Source organism: Juglans microcarpa x Juglans regia, chromosome 3D (genome assembly GCF_004785595.1).
Source record: "Juglans microcarpa x Juglans regia isolate MS1-56 chromosome 3D, Jm3101_v1.0, whole genome shotgun sequence".
NCBI lineage: Eukaryota > Viridiplantae > Streptophyta > Magnoliopsida > Fagales > Juglandaceae > Juglans > Juglans microcarpa x Juglans regia.
Genome location: NC_054598.1, coordinates 28550540 through 28564790, shown reverse-complemented (window position 1 = coordinate 28564790; position 14251 = coordinate 28550540). Strand labels below are relative to the sequence as shown.

The 14251-nt window shown below is 39.4% G+C and overlaps 1 long non-coding RNA gene across 1 annotated transcript; it reads left to right on the top strand.

Moving 5' to 3' along the window:
- Positions 1-66: 66 nt before the first annotated feature.
- On the top strand, positions 67-2491 carry LOC121253948. The gene is made up of 2 exons (XR_005938538.1): positions 67-532; positions 731-2491. It is a non-coding gene; the product is annotated as an uncharacterized LOC121253948 (long non-coding RNA).
- Positions 2492-14251: the final 11760 nt, after the last annotated feature.

Sequence of the window (14251 nt, the reverse complement as noted above, 5' to 3'; positions counted from 1 at the left end):
ATAACATACAACAATGCAATTAAACCAAAATAACATAATGGAGGGATGGTCCACGAGACCGCCTTCTTCAGTGGTGGTCTTCTCTTTCAAGCCTGGAGAACTTCGGCCTAAGGCCCTTTCTTAAAACTTTCTTACTTTTGTTCCTCATTTAATCTGGTGCCCTCATTTCTTCTTCTCCCAATTTGTAATCCTAACTTCATCTTCCTTGCCGTTTTGTACATAACAGAGCCTCCCTTTTTTACAACACCTTGCCTACAAGGTGTGGATAAGAAGATTTGAGTTGGTGGTACTCCTCCCAAGTGGCATCCTCGCGAGTTTGCCCTTGCCAACGGTCTAACACATCCACGACTGGCAAGAATCCCTTCCTGCACATCCTTCTATCAAGGATTTCCTCATACTCGGGTTTAAAAACCCCAAATGAGTCAACTGGTGGCAACGTTGGAATGGGTTGGACCAAAAGTCCAACATTTTTCTTCAACAGACTTACATGGAACACGGGGTGCACCTGTGCTGTCTTCAGTAGTTGCAACCGGTAAACCACCTCCTCGATCCTTTTGAGTATTTTGTAAGGGTCATAAAAACAAGAGAAAAGTTTAACATTCCTCTTCTGAGTCATGTATTGCTGTTTATAGGGCTGCAATTGAACATACACCATGTCCCCAACACAAAAAGTCCTTTCTTTCATTCTTAAATCTGCATATTTCTTCATGTGTTGCTGTGCTTTTTGTAGGTTTTCTTTCAGCAATTGGGAAATTTTGTCTCGGGTCTTTAGGTCAATACTACTGCCTCCACTCTTAATGATGCTTGTTGTTAGTTGAGTAGCTTAGGATGTGGATAGCCATACAAGCTTCGAATGGGGTGAGTTGTGTTGTTGAGTGGGTGGTGGTATTGTACCACAACTCTGCCAAGGGTACTCATGTGGCCCAGTCCCTGGGCCTGTCACCCACAAAACAACGAAGATAATTCTCCATAGTCTTATTATCAGCTTTTGACTAGCCATCAGATTGAGGGTGGTATGTTGAGCTGAAGGTCAGTTGGACTCCCTACTATTTGAAAAGTTCTCCCTAGAACTTGTTGGTAAATGACTTGTCCCAGTTAGAAACAATTGTGTTAAGCATACCATGAAGCCTAAAGATGTGTTTGATGAATTGGTTGGCTAAGGTTAGGCCAGTGTATGGGTGGGAGAGGGGAATGAAGTGGCTCAATTTAGTCAGCCTGTCTACAATGACTCACAGGCAGTTAAACCTCTTAGAAGGTGTAAAACATTCTATGAAATCTATGGAGATGTGGGACCTAGGTTTAGAGGGAATAGACAGAGGCTGTAGTAACCCCTTGGTAGGCTATTCTTGGGTTTAACACACTGACAAATATCACAAGCCTTGATGTATTCCCTCACATCAGTTCTTAAACGAGGCCAAAAGACCTCTCTTTTCATCCTTTGCAAGGTTTTCTCACAACCTAAGTGGCCCCCCCAGTGAGCCATTATGAAAGAGAGGTAGGAGTTTTTCTTTGTAAGGTTTGTGGTTAGAGATGTAGAGCCCGTTCTTGTAGTATAGGAGTCCATCCCTCGAGGTGTAGTTGCGGCTCAATTTCCCCTCCAATTGCTACTGTGACAAGGCCTGCATATCAGGATTAGCTTCATAAAGGGCCTTTAACTCATGTAATAACTCCAATATAGGAACAAAGATCATGGTTAGGGTAGCCTCCCTGTTTTCCCCCTCCTCATAACACCTCGAAAGAGCATAAAAAACAATGTTTTCCTTGCCTTTTTTATATTCCGCCAAGTAATCATACCCCAACAGTTTAGCTAGCCATCTCTGCTGCATATGAGTTCCCACTTTCTGATTTAACAGAAATTTAAGACTCCAGTGGTCCGTTTTGACTACAAACTTTCCCCCCTAGTAAATAAGGTCTACCTCTTCACAGTTGAAACAAGGGCTAGTAATTCCTTCTCATAGATGGACACAGCCAAGGCCCTTCCCTTCAAGGCTTGGCTAAAATAGGCTATTGGATATCTCTATTGCAGCAGTACAGCCCCAGCTGCCCTACCCGAGGCATCACACTCAATATAAAATGGTTGAGTGAAATCTGGGAGGGCTAAAATAGGAGGTTTAACCATAACTTAAGCTTCTTAAAAGCTTCTTCTGCCTGGGGAGACCAATGAAACTCATTCTTCCTTAGGAGATCTGTTAGAGAAGCTGCAATACCTCCATAACCTCAGATAAATCTCCAATAATAGTCAGTGAGTCCCAAAAATCCCTTAAAGGATTTTAGTGAAGTGGGAAGGGGCCACTCAAGTATGGCTCTAATCTTCTCTGGGCCAGCTTTCACACCTTGGGCAGATATATGGTGGCCCAAATAAGACACCTCCCTACTGCCAAACTTGCATTTGGACAGCTTAGCAAAAAGTTGGTGTTGTCTCAGCTTCTCTAGAGTCATCCTTAGGTGTTCTGGGTGCTGGTCTGCATCTTGGCTGTAGACTAAAATGTCATAAAAACAAATCAAGATAAACTTGCGTAAGTAAGGTTTAAATACATAATTTATGAGGCTTTGGAATGTGGATGGAGCATTGGTCAAGCCAAAGGGCATGACTAAGAACTCATAATAGCCTTTATGAGTTCGGAAGGCTGTTTTGGGAATATCACTTGGGTTGACATGTATTTGGTGGTAACCAGCTCTTAGGTCAAGTTTGGACAAAATGGTAGACCCTCTCAGCTCATCCAATAGTTCCTCAATAATAGGTATAGGATATTTTTCCTTAATAGTAGCATTGTTAAGGGCCTTATCATCTACACATAAGCGCCATGAGTCATCTGCCTTTCTCACTCAAAGGGTAGGGGAGGAATAAAGTCTACTGCTGGGTTGGATCAAGCCTAGTGGATAACAAATCATTCACAATTTTTTCCATCTCATCTTTTGGGAAAAAATGGTATCGGTATGGCATGATAGAAATGGGTTTAGTTTCTGGGTACAGTATAATAGAGTGGTCATGGGTTCTATCTGTGGGTAAGGTTTTCGGTTCTGAGAAGATGTCAGGAAATTGGGATATAAGGTGTTGGATGGCCTTTGGTGGCTGCTCACACTCCCCTGAGCTGGATTCCAATAACTAGAGTAGAACACCTTTTGACTCCGAGGTATTTACAGGAACCAGTGGCCCTTCCTCAATTAGGTTAGAATTACCTAACCCATTCAATACTACTTTCTTCCTTCCCTACTCAAATTGCATAGTATACTTTTGGAAATTAATAAAATAGACCCCAAGGTTTGCAACCACGCCACTCCCACCACCATGTCACATCTTGCCAAGCTCAAAATAAAAGTATCAGTCACAAATTATACTCCTTGAATCTGTAAGGGCATTTGGGCAACTTTCCCTTTATAGCCCACAGTGGCTCCATTAGCCACTTTTACTTGGACCTGAGTGGTTTCATTCACCATCCATTGTGCTTTAGACACAACAACAAGGTCCACAAAGTTGTGGGTGCTTCCAGTATCAATAAGCACCACAATTTCCACTCTTGCAAAAATTGTCATGACTCTCATAGTGCTAGGGTTCAGTGATCCCATCATAGTATGGAAAGAAATCTCTAAGGTTTCATTAGGTTTAGGTAAGGTCAACACCGAGTTTTCTTGCACCTCCTCCTCTACAACCACTTCATTTTTTCCATCCACATTAGTCACAGTGTTCTGACACTCATAAATTTCCTCAGTAAGTGACCATTTTGCCTCACAATAATAGTAGAGGCCCTTATCTCTCCTCTCTTTCATTTGGCTTTGGCTGATTTTCTGGATAGGCATGGTGTTTTCCTAGTTGTATTTTAGGTAATTTGGAGGTTTGTTGGGAGTTTTTAAAAGGTCAGGGTCTGGGGAGTAACGGTTCAGTCCTTTTGCTTTCTTGTTAAGGGCCACATATTCTTCCTGGATTTTGACTAGACTATAGGCAGTCAACAGGTTATGTGGGTTAACCATTTTCATTGGTAGTCTAATGTCATCCTTCTGCCCACTGAGGAAACAACTCAGTTTATAGTTTCCAGATAAGCCTCTCGGTCTAGTGGCATGTATTTTGAACACTGTTTTGTACTCCTCCACAGATCCTACCTATCTCAGCTTAGTTAGAGCCTCCATAGGATCATTGTAACAAGTTGGCCCAAATCGAATTAATGATGCTCTAACAAAAACCTCCCAATCAGTCAAGGATCCCGACTCTTCCTGATCCTGAAACCATATAAATGTTTTACCCTCCATATGAAATTAGGCTAAGCAAAGCCTGTGTTGAGGAAGTGTATTGTGAAAAACAAAAAAGTGATTTACCTTGTAAAGCCACCCTTCAGGATTCTCTCCATTAAACACAGGGAAGTCCAATCTAATGGAATGAGTATGTACCTCACTCGTAGGCACCAATGCATGCTCTATATTTGCATCTTGAGCAGGTGATGATGATCCATCCCCATGCTGATGATTGTTTTGTTTTTGTAGCTCCAGAGTTAGTGTAGCAACCTGCTGGGCTACAGCTTCAGTTTGGTGTTTTAAAGCCATCATCTCAGTTTCTATTGTGCGAAGTTGGGATTCCTTTAATTTTTTTAGAGAATTCAACCCTTCATGTACCTGATTAATTCTAGTACCATCTGTCATTGAGAATCGAAAGGCTCTGGATACCAATTTGTAACAATTTAACTAGTAAAAAGAGAAATAACCTCTCTTCGAGGGGAGGACCTCCGATAGAGTAAGAAGAAGAAGGAGATGAAATGAACTTTCTGGAATTAAGCATAAAATCAAAAATGAACAACAACAGAGTCAAGGAATCCTGTGTAACAAACTAAGGACAAGGGTAGAGTACCCTGTGGTAGTACGTAGAGAAATAACAGAAAACAATGCAATTAAACCAAAATAACATAATGGACGGATGGCCCACGAGACCAGGCCCACGAAGCCTTCTTCAATGGTTTTCATTCCTTTCAAGCCCAGAGAACTTCGGCCCAAGGCCCTTTCTTCCTTAAAGCCTTCTTACTTTTGTTCCTCATTCAATCCGATGCCCTCATTTATTCTTCCCCCAATTCGTAACCCTAGCTTCATCTTCTTTGCCGTTTTGCACATAACAAATCCATAATGCCCAATTTCATCTTGGTTTTGGGTTGCAATTCAGCGTAGGTGGAAGTAATCTTCAACTTGACTTGAAAAATAAACAAATAAATAAAAGGCTTAGTTATTAAAATTCTTAAGATATTTTGGATAGATTTGTTTTTACATTTTAATTTTTGAATTTAATAGTTTTAATAATTTTTGTTATTTTAAGGGAAAATCTTCAAAACTGGTTGTGTTGAGAAGCACAATTTTGCAGCCCAATTCTGTTATAGGTACCCAACGCCGGGTACCTGTTGCTGAATCGACTGTCGTGGTTAATGCCACGTCAGCCGATATTATAAATAAATTAAAAATTGAAAAAAAAGTAAAAAAAGAAAACTAAATAGATAACGCAGATAAAGATAATCCGACTCTACAAGGTCTTTATTTTTTGGAATTGGAGAGCAAAACCAAATAAGATGATTTCACAGACGAAATGAAACGGAGGGAAGAATTCAGATTTCTCATTTCAGACAAAAAAACCATAACTGGGTGGGTCTGCATCGTCTTCTTTGTGTGGGTGTCTCCGCCACGTCTGTCAACCATGTGTCCGGCTCCTCTGACATTGCTTGTGCTTGAAGCCACTTCACTGCCATGAAACTGTCTTGAATGGCGTCGTCTCCGGAGCCAAGCGATAGTCCGGAGAGACAACCACGGCCCCGAGCTCTGAAGCCAGGCGGAAACAATTTCTGACAATTGGACCATGCGAGGGACCCAATGCAAAAACTGCCACCATGGATGTAGTAAAATATAGGGAGCTTGGAACTAGAGGTGGAAGAGGGTGACCTAGCCACCACCGTCGGCTTGCAGAGCCGGAGCTGAAGGTTGTTAATGGCGTCAAAAAGAATGTCTTTCCATAAAACGGAGCCGTCATCACGAATGGGAACTTTGAAACTCGGTTTGGAAGAGCAGACGATGGAATCGTCGCTATATACATGATGAAGGACGCCTCAACATTCATCAACTACATAGGGAGGAGTGGTGGTGGCAGAAACTGAGGTAGAGGCAATGATGTCGAGCATGGTTTCTTACCTTTAATTCTCAGGACCTCTGTGGAAGGACTCAAAAGGGCTTGCTGGTAATTGGTTTAAAGTGAACAACAATGGAAGAGTTTACAGAAGGCTGAAGGCGGCATTTGGATTGGTGTGTGGCATCTTGTTTTTGGTCTTTTGTGTTTTGGTTAAATGGATTATGGGACAAATGTTTGGGCAGGAGAAAACGTGCATATGAAAATTCTAGAAAATGTGCACCGGAAGATGAAGGGAAGGTGGAAGATGAACGGAGAAATGGGGGAAAAGGGGAAGACAAGAGAAAGGAAACAACTTCGTCTAAAATGCGAAGCAAAGAAGAAGATGAGAGGAAGCTGGGTTTAAACGCACCGTTTTATTTTTACATGTGGTTAGACATGTACGCAGGAGGTACCCCTCCCGTGTGCAAATAGCTTTTTTGTTTGCAGCCCCTACTAGCAGGGGGACACGTCAGTTTTCTAATATCCTTATCGTAGACTCAAATACAGTTGATAAAACTCACTTGTTACATCTTCGCTTCCCTCTGTTCTCAAGCCCTTCTCTCTCTCTCTCTCTCTCTCTCTCTCTCTTCGTCTCTCCCCGCTCAATTCGATCTCTCTCTCTCTCCCCTCAAATCTTCGTCACAGTGCAACGTCATCAAAGTCTGGCACGGTTCTCTCTCTCTCTCTCTCTCTCTATGTGAACAATATAGGTTTCTGTCTCTATGCAAACAATATGGGCTTCTGTCTCTATGTGAACAATATGGGTTTCTGGCAACTTGACGTAGCATCAGTTTGAGCCTTTGATATGAATTATGGTAGCATCATTCAAGACTTTTTCACAAAGTTTTGCTATGTAAGATTTGTTACTTAGTATTTGGATATTGGCTGCAAGCTATGACCCACTGATATTTTTAGGACCGCATAATTGCGGATAATAAGTAAATTTTCAATCAGTTATTGTAAACTTTTTGGTCTAATCATTGCTTTCAATAGATAGGCTCTTTTTCTTGGGTAGTGAGGAGTTCAATAGAGGTTTCTTATGGAATGTTATAGAATAAAGATAAATGTCCCATACAGGCATGGCTTTTTGTGCGGTTTAGGATCTTGATTGGTTTGTGGGAGGTGTTTAAGAGTCTAGCTCTCACTAGAAATTTTTGTGGAGATTCCCTCTTGAAACTTGCAGTGATGTCACCAACATTGCATTGTATTTCTCTTAGAGAGCACAAGATTGCAATGAAGATAACTTTGAAAGGTCATGAGTTATAGAGAGCACAAAAGTTCTAATCTTCATAGAGAACACAAATTGTGATAGAAGGCGTAATAAAATGCTATAGTGAGCTATAATGGATGAAGCCTGTCTTGCCTTGTAGACGTCTGAACATAGCATTTGTGCCTAAAATATATATATTTTTGAATGAGATAGCTTTCTATACACTGGCTTTAGAAACTCTTGACATTATTCATCCATTATGTGGATGGGTTTGCAACTGTTTTTGCAAACTGGTTTTCTGTTTTCAGAAACTATCGAGTTGGAATTATTTTATGTTTCTCTTTTTTTTTTTTTTGGTTTAATTGAAAGGGTTTTTTTTCTCTCCAATGTTATCATGTGTTTGTATTTGCATTGTTTAACCTATTTTAGAGGTTCTCATGTGCATTGTTTACCTCGGAAGATTGTCATTGAAAAGTAATGTGCTTGATCGAATATTACAAGATTGTCATTGGATCGAATACACAAAGCTGAACAGGCTTATGGTTCTTCTGTTTGGTGTGCTTCTAAACAGTCATTGGTATTCTTTGATTTTGAACTCCTTTTTGATGGATTATTTTCTTTCTGTTTATAGCAATATGGAAAGTAGTGGTCTGGACTCTTAATCAAGTTCACGGCCTTTGAGGACAAACGATGAATTGTTCTCGGGGTGAAGACGATTATGTTATTATGACATTCGCTTCAGACTTAAAAAATATTATAAGATTAAAAAATATTGTGTATTTTTCGAATGGGCTGGTGTTGAAATGGAACATTCAGACTGTTGTAAGAGAACCTTTAAATTAGCACAACGAAGAAATGAAAGGATAAATTATGGACATGCAATGATTGAACACGCGAGATTCCAATCAATGAAGAAGAAGTACAAAGTAGCCTTGTTGCGTCTTGAGTTTTATTTATGAGTAAGGCACATCCAAACATTAGGGATTGATGACGATGGCTTACTCTAGTAAATAGAACAAAAGACATCTTGTAGTATTTGTGAGGTATGCAGTATCAAAATTCACAACGTCCCCAAAATCTTGGTATGCGGCCCATGATCTAGCATTTGTCCAAAAACAATTCCCCATGGACCCATTCACATCAACTTGGATCGAATACACAAAGTCTAGATTATTGTGCTCGCTTTCCAAAAACTATTTGTACTATCTTTGTACGTTTCCTTCTCCAAGAAGTTGTCTCCTTTGATTGTCCAAGTAATTTTTAATTTTACCGATGCAACCAACATTGTAGTCATCACAAAACTCCTTACTCAAAATGGACATTATTTTTCATGTTGGTATCTCTGATTCATTTGGTGTCTATTAAACTTTTTGAGCCAGTGTCACTCGTCTATGCCCACGAAACAAACTTGTACTCCTAGGTGTAAGAAGCTCATGATTATGTTGGAGTACAAACTTTGACACAACCCATTTTTCTCCAACCTTCCTTATAGTCATCATCATCTTACACCCAATCTTTGTTTTTGCAGCCTTGGTCTTGCTCCTTCTTTCAATTTATAATTATGGCAATGAAACCCTTCTCTCAAACAAACATATTCTACCCTAATTAATTACATGTCTTCCTTCGAAAACTGAGTATGGTTTGTTCGAATGCTAAAACTATTTTGTTTAGAGTAAGCTTTGTAGCAAGTATGTGCATCTTCTAGATCGTCAAACTGTAGCCCAATGTACAGCTCCACATATGAAGCTGACATCATATTCTATTCCTTGGGAAAGTTTCTATCTTCTTTAGCCTCAACATCCAAATCTTCAATCAGCTCAACTTCCTCGGAATTAGAATTAGAAGAATCTAAAATCTCAACATCATCCTTGGAAATACACATAATTCAATTTCCTACTCAACCTGATAGCATGAAACAACAGTCTTTTAGAACCTAAAACACTACAAACTCTACGCCACGGCTAAACATTTTATAGCTTTGAATATTCCTAATTATATATTATAAATCCATATGCGGAAGAAGAAATGTACCAAAAAATACTTTTAATTTAGAGAGAAACCATAAAACATGGGTATACTTGTATAAACAAGGCAATCTCCAACAGTCTTCGATATCTCAAATGTTGATGTTTGGATTGAACTTGATTTTTTTTATTAAAATAAATGCATGAAACAAACATAAAGTTTAGGTACAGTTTGGATAGTGAATTGATGTTATGAACCTTGCTATTCTTCACTGGGTTGTAATAAGGAAATGGTATGGAAATGGAAGATGGTTGTTGTGATGAATAAACTGACTGCACACAACATGTTTGATGAAATGAGAAAGAGAATCACAGTAAAGAAGAAGATAAAAATGTCTATGCCTTGGGGTATTCGAGGTCCCCAATTCCTCCAAGTTTAAAGTTCATACAAGCTGGAAATTCTCATAATAAAAAATCCTCCCATCTGAGTTCCCTTCAAAATTAAAATAACAGAAAGCATTAAAATAGAAATAAAGGAGTAACCAACTTCTATTCTAGAATTAACCAATAAAACGACCACATATTAGCTCCACCGCTTAATCCGAACGATGTGTTGCAAGCCAAGGCTTTCCAGCAACGGCGCCGCATTACTATAGGGTCATAATAAACTCTTCCTCTTAAAGAACCTTGTCCTCAAGGTTCAGAGCATGGATTATTCTCCTAACTCACTAGATAGCATAAAAACACTAACGCACTACCTCACTTGTGAAGCAGAGTAATAAAAGTCTCTTGTATGTACTCTTCCATGGTTGTAAGAAAGGATAATGAGTGCTCTCTAAGACAGGAACTTTTTTTTTTTTTTTTTTTTTTGCAAGTCCCAATTTTGTTGCAAAAATAGCTTGACTTACTGGGTGAGAATGATCCAAAATACCTTGGATTCCAGCATGTTTACAAACAAATCTGTCCACATGTTTCACCTCATGAATAATGAGTTCTTGGTCATCCATGTCCAAATCCATTGATTTTACCATTCCTGGGACCACCTTGGTATATATCCATGATAATCTTTTGGCAATTCCACTTTTATCCACGTCCTTTAATGCACTTTCATCACCACTTGCAACCCTTGAATGGCATAGCTCAGACTCAATCTCCTCCATTTTCTTTTCAAGCTCATATTTTAGAATCTGAGTGGCTAGATAATTGAAATGAGGATCGCGCACGAGAATAACACTTTCGAGCTCTATAACATAAGACACCTCACCATGGACTTCCTTAAGATCAGCATTAAGCAAGGTATTAATTGCTCTCATGTATACAGGAAATGCTACTTCACTAACAAGAGCTTGGTCATCTGGATCAGGTATTCCATTCTCATGAAGGATGACAAAGCTTGGTCAGTGATGCTGAGCTAAAAACTCCAAATTCTAGTGGCTGCAGTGGATTCCCTTATACGTAAGGTCACGCGAGTTCTATTCCACCCTAACACTTGATAATGGGCATGTAATAAGCTCTTGAAGATAACCACGTTTCATCATCAATATTAGAGACTTCCCCAGTTGATGCATTGGCTCTTATCTTTGTCCAATCTAGATCCTTCATACACATTGTACTCTGCCAAGCTTTAACTAAGGAAGAAATTGTACTCAAAACAATCACTTCTGCATCCTGAAAATTTTTTCCAAAGCCACGGCCAAGAGTTGATTCATGGTAGAGTGCAAGAGTTGCTCCACCTAGGAAGGGATTGGCCTTTTATTGGATCTTACAATTTGTTGCCACCATATTTATGTCTCTTCCTCGATCAAAGGGCCTAAAAACCATTGTAAGGGGCAAAACATCAAGCAATTGGGGGATAAATACCACTAGATTGCCATGCTTCATGCTTTCCTCTATGTAAGTTGCAACAGGCTTCGAATGTTTTCATTGGTCCCAACGATAATAATATCCCAAAAAATAGACCACCATTCAAAAAGAAACCCATCAAGAGCATCCATTACTACAGGATCCAATGCAACCTCCCTTTAGTCATGAAGGATTTCACTTTGGCATGCAATTTTTCCTTCACCAAGTAATCATATATATAAACCTCAAGCATTTTATCTGCTTCCCAATTGCTTTGTGCCATTGTTTCCAATCCAAAAGAAGCCTGAACCCTCAAGTCCTCCGCAAAAATGCAAATCTCTTGGGCCATGCCATTAATTGTGGAGAGTGCAAGAATTCGCTTGACTGTGACACCATTACCATTCATATCTGCATTGGCTTTAATTGCAATAATTACTTATTCTCTCACGTCTGTCGCTGACTCACTAGCCAGAACCAACGTTTTCACTCCATCATCACCTTGCACAAGTGTGGCTACTATCCGGTCCGTGAAAGAGATTGTAATTACCATCACAATGCTGGTTGTAGCTGGTGTATTGGTACTCGCAGCTCTCACAGCAATAGACAAGTAGATCTGATAATGGTCCTTTGTAAAGAGAAGCAACCCACATGCAACCGACTCCGGCCAATAAAACCTCAACATGGCAATATTCTGACAATGGCATCTAACAGTCCCAACATCTTCTTTAAGTTGAATAGGTTTTGAATCCTTGAGAAAATCAGTTCGAATCGCCGAGCTCCACCCTTTTTGCATTTCGATGCTCGCCTGCTAATAATTCGGTGTCCCCGAACTTGGAAACGTACCACACTTGCGAGACGTGACCACCAAGCTTTTCTTCAAGGTTGCCAGCCTCGGCAAGGAGAAGTAACCGACGGTAACATTGTTTAGATCTAGCAAGGCGGTTCTTCCTCTATCTAGCTTCTTCGCTAGAGATTCAGATCTGGATCTCTGACCCTAGCATTCTAGCAAGAGCTCACCCATGGCCAAACAAACCCAAATTCTCCCAAGCCAACACCCTGAGTGTTGCATTTTGGCCAAGGGGGATGCCATACGAGGCATACAAAAACATCATTGAATCTACGACCATTCAGCCTCATAGCATCGAAGATACTATTGGTGGGCTTCACGGTAACCTGGTACGTGGCCCCATCACCGATTGATTACTTCATCTCAACGAGGTGAACATTGGATGAGGTCTTGATGGAGGAATGAAACGAAAGACAGTGAGGAATGTTTGAAGGTTGAGACAATAAGATGGGATTGTCGAAAGAATTTTCGTGAGCAAAGGAAAGAGAAATTTCTTTGGGATCAGCCTCTGTGGGCACCACAGCCAACTCTTCCACCTTTGCTATCCTTTTTACGCCCTCCTCTACAAGACCAAGCTGTTCTCTGTGGACACCGCCACTATCTCTTCCACCTCTACTGCACTTTCTTCTTCTTCCAGCATAGTTTGGTCTTCAACAAATATTGGATTTTGTTTCCTAACCTTTAATCTCACTAATTTCTCCATAATATCATACCGATTTGGAATACTTTTCTGCTTTACCACCCAATTAAGTAGCATATCTGTCAACTCGTGCAAGTTGTTTTTAAGCTCTTGAAGACTCTTTGCATTAGAGTCTATCCCATGTTGTAGGGCTTCTCATTGTTGCTCAAAAGAATATTTCATCCTCCATGGATCGTCGGCTCTGGATACCAATTGTTATGAATCTTGCTATTCTTCGTTGTGTTGTAATAATGAAATGGTATGGAAATGGAAGATGGTTGTTGTGATGAATAAACAAACTGCATACAAGATGTTTGATGAAATGAGAAAGAGAATCACAGTAAAAAAAAAAAAAGATGAAAATGGCTACGCCTTGGGGTATTCGAGATCCCCAATTCCTCCAAGTTTAAAGTTCATACAAGCTTAAAATTCTCATAATAAAAAATCCCTCCCATCTGAGTTCTACTTCTTATATATGGGATTGTGTTGCAAGCCGAGGCTTTCCAGCAACAACGCCGCATTACTACAGGGTCATAACAGTTGAGATGAAAGTTGAAAGTTGAATAAAATATTGTTAGAATATTATTTTTTAATATCATTATTGTTTTAGGATTTAAAAAATTTGAATTTTTATTATATTTTATGTGTGAATTTTAAAAAAATTAATAATTAGATGAGATGAGATGAAACGCTTATTATATCTAAATGGAGCCTTAATCTTTCTTCAACCAGGAGCTCAGAGCCAGTAGTCTTTGGAAAATTAAAAAAAAAAAAAATCTCAAAGCTATTTTTCTAATTTTTTTTTTTTAAGAAAAGCAAAAAAATGGTAAAAAGAGAGGAAAAAAAAAACATTGCTTTGGTCACACAACTACCTGGGCACGGCCCAATGTCTTTCCTCTTCAAAATTCGCATCCAAATCCATATTTATGGACTATTTGGTGGACATGTATCCTGAAGGGGAGCTACTTATAACATTTTTGGCACATCTTTTTTTTTTTTTTTTCCAACTCTTTACTTTAGAGTCTAAGGTTAGGATTTATAATTGTTAGTATAACACAAAGTCAAAACAAATATAACACGTAATAATAAGATTAGAGTTGAGTATAATCGGTATCAAATCAATTCGGGTCAACCCAAAAGTAAGCTGGTTACCAATAGAGTCATTGTTAGGTTAACTTGTAGGTTTGCAATTAATCCAAGTAACCAGATTAGCTTTCAGGGAAAAGAAAAAAAAAATCCATCGAACATGATATTAGGCCATATGAAAATGCTAGGAATTTTTTCTTAAATCCTCACTAGCTCTTGCGTTCTTGTTTAATACGTATGAAATGTGTCTATGTGCATTATGCACTACTGAAATATTTTTGTTGAAGCGTGTTTTGTAATCACCAACTTTGAACCACGTTGAGTGCCTGCTACAAAAGAGACTGTGGTGGTCCGGTGTGGCTGTGACACTTCTTATGCCAAAGTTAGAATACATTTATATTGGAAAAAAGAAAAAGAGTTTAGAGTTTGTTTAGAGTGATTCACCTGTCTCCTTTGCCTGCTTCTTCTTGTTAACCTTCTGTCCATTCACGTT